Raw genomic sequence first — 2775 nt, 5'->3', positions numbered from 1 at the left:
TTGAATCTCAAAATCAAATCATCCATGTGAAAATCGATCTTTCCCTCTTTGACGTTTATCATCGCACCAGCCGTGGCCAAGAAGGGTCTTCCAAGTAGAATTGGTTCTTGGGATTCCTCATCAAGTTTCAAAATAATGAAATCAGTACGAATGTAGCAGTCGCCAATCTGCACTGGCAGGTTCTCCAATACTCCTTCTGGACGTCGAGTGGAACGATCAGCAAGGACGAGGGTGACTTGGGTCGGTTTAAAGGTGTAGAGGCCAAGTCGCGTTGCAACGCTGAGTGGCATAAGGCTCACGCTCGCTCCTAGATCGCAGAGGCATTTGTTGAATTTGAGATCTCCTATCGTGCAAGGCAGAGTAAATGGTCCTGGATCTCCACATTTTTCTAGCATTCAATTTTGGAGCATAGAACTGCACTCTTGTGTGAGGTACATCACTTCCTTCTCCAGACTGAGCTTGTCAGTGAGGATCTCTTTCATATACTTCTTGAGAGATGGAACCATCTTTACTGCTTCGATGAAAGGGAGTCTAACCTGAAGCTCTCCTACCACTGATTTCAGCTTCTCATATTCTCGGTCCTGAATCTTGGTCTTGCGGCGAGTAGGGAAAGGCAGTCTGGGTGCATAGGGTTTTTGGGATCCGCTGGGTTTCTCTCCTTCAGGAATTGTTGTACCAGGTATAACAACGTCATCAGAAGTGTTGTTAAGAACTTCATCGGGGTTTTTTCCTGATTTTGTGTTTTGGATTGGCCAGTCCTTCCATTGGATCGGTCATTCCCTTCTTTTTGTTGTGGTTCCGGAAGCTCCTTGCCGCTTCGAAGGGTGATGACATTCACATATTCCTTTGGATTAGCCTTGTTCTTCCCTGCAAGTGTCCCTGGAGGTGCTTTGACTCTAGCTGCTGATTGTGCCACCTGGTTTTCCAGCACTCTTATGTGAGAATTTAATGATTTGATTCTCCCATTCAGCTCAGAATACATGCTGTCGATCTTGACATTCACCTCAGTGGTGTTTTTCTTCTGGTTTTCAATCAAAGCATGCATCATCTGCTCTAGTTTGCTCTCCTACGGGGCTGCTGCCTGCGGTGCAATCGCTTGATACCCTTGTGTGAAGTTGTTGACTTGAGGTTTCTGCTGAAAATTGATCCTCCAAAGCCTGTACCCTTGTTCTGGAAGCCCTATGCAAAGTTGCTCTGCTGAGGTCGCGGTGGATAGACCTGATCCTGGGGGTTCTCGACATTGTTGCTCCTATAGGACAGATTAGATGATTCCTAAAATTCTCGTAAAAACCTCGATTTTGAAAGTTCCCTTGTCCTCCCATATTGTTCACTTCCTCCGTACCCTCTTGGTATGTCTCAGCTCCTAAGTCTGCATATCCCCCAGCTTGTTCCTCGCACAAGTTGACACTTTGGTTATCCCTTTTCAGTAGGAGATTTACCCTGGCTCTGAGATCCTTAATAGCATCAGTCTCAACAGAATTTACCCTAACCGTACGGTCATAGTCTGTGTCGTGATTGCTGTTGCTGGCTCCAAGGTTCTTTATCAGTGCATTCGCTTCGTTTGCGGTGTTGCTGGAGAAATCTCCTTTGCTGGCCGTGTTTAAAGCCATCTGGTACTTCTGTTCGATGCCCCCATAGAAGATGTTCGTCATATTTTCTTGTGTGTAACCATGGTGAGGACAGTCTCGAAGATACTCCTTGAACCTTTCCCATGCTTCACAAAATGACTCCATGCCTCCTTGTGAGAATGTAGTAATTTTGCTTTGCAGTTTGGCTGAGCGTGACTTGGTGTAGAAGTGATTCAGGAAAGCTGCTCTACATTGTGCCCAAGTGGTGAGTGATCCAGCATCCAACAGGTTTAGCCATCTAATTGCCTTATCCGCTAAAGAGAATTGGAACAGAGTCAGCATTAGATAGTCATAGGGTACACCATTGGACCTCATCGTACTGGTCAGCCTCTCAAAAGCCTCAATGTGATCTAGAGGACTCTCCAATGGTAGCCCGTGGAACACGCGGTTCTGAACCAGATTGATTAGACTATGCTTAATCTCATAGTCTTGCCTTGTAGGAGCGGGAGGCTGAATCGCAGATCAATTCGCAAACAGCCTATTTTGAGCATCCTCATCCCTTAAGGTGGCTTGCCTTGCAGGTGGATTCAGTACAGCTTGCTCTGGCTTGTTCTGCCTCTGCTGTTGTTGGACGATACCCAGCTGAGGGTTGGGCGGATTAGCCCCTGTATCTCCTCCGTCAGCCATAGGGTTAGCCTGGGTTCTTGCTCTCCGGTTTTCTCGTTCAAATTGTGCTAGCTCCTTGTTTCCTAGTATACGCAAGTCAGATTTCTTGTTGCTCCTTGTATGCATACACCTGAAACAAAAAGGATAGGATCGCAAGAACTAATTAGTAAACAGAAATAAAACAAACCTTAGACTAAACGTGAATCTAAAATTTCAAAGGCAATCATTTGGTCCCCGGCAACGGCGCCAAATTGATCACAGGGTCAATTAATAACCCAAAGCACATTCAACCACCATCTAGTGGTGTCGTCGTAGCACTTTAGGGTCGAATCCACAGAGACCAAGCGATGCACTATGAAACTATAGTATAGCTAAAGCAAATAGAAAGATTTATTTTCAAGTAGCCGATCAAAGACAGAAATTAAATAAAAGTTTGTAAAATCAAGATAAATTATTGGGCGCAGGGAATCAGTTAGGAGCTATGATCACGAAATTAGATGATAGATTGGGAAAGCATTAAACAACCATTCTTGAACTCAAA

At 45.0% G+C, this 2775-nt stretch overlaps 1 non-coding gene across 1 annotated transcript; it reads left to right on the top strand.

The window, feature by feature from the left end:
- The first annotated feature begins 1665 nt into the window (after positions 1-1665).
- On the top strand, positions 1666-1772 carry LOC147937952 (small nucleolar RNA R71). Its single transcript, XR_015567638.1, has one exon. It is a non-coding gene; the product is annotated as a small nucleolar RNA R71 (small nucleolar RNA).
- Positions 1773-2775: the final 1003 nt, after the last annotated feature.

The sequence above is a fragment of the Camelina sativa genome, chromosome 9 (assembly GCF_030686135.1).
Source record: "Camelina sativa cultivar CO46 ecotype springtype chromosome 9, ASM3068613v1".
Classification (NCBI taxonomy): domain Eukaryota; kingdom Viridiplantae; phylum Streptophyta; class Magnoliopsida; order Brassicales; family Brassicaceae; genus Camelina; species Camelina sativa.
This window is presented reverse-complemented; position numbering and strand designations above follow the sequence as displayed.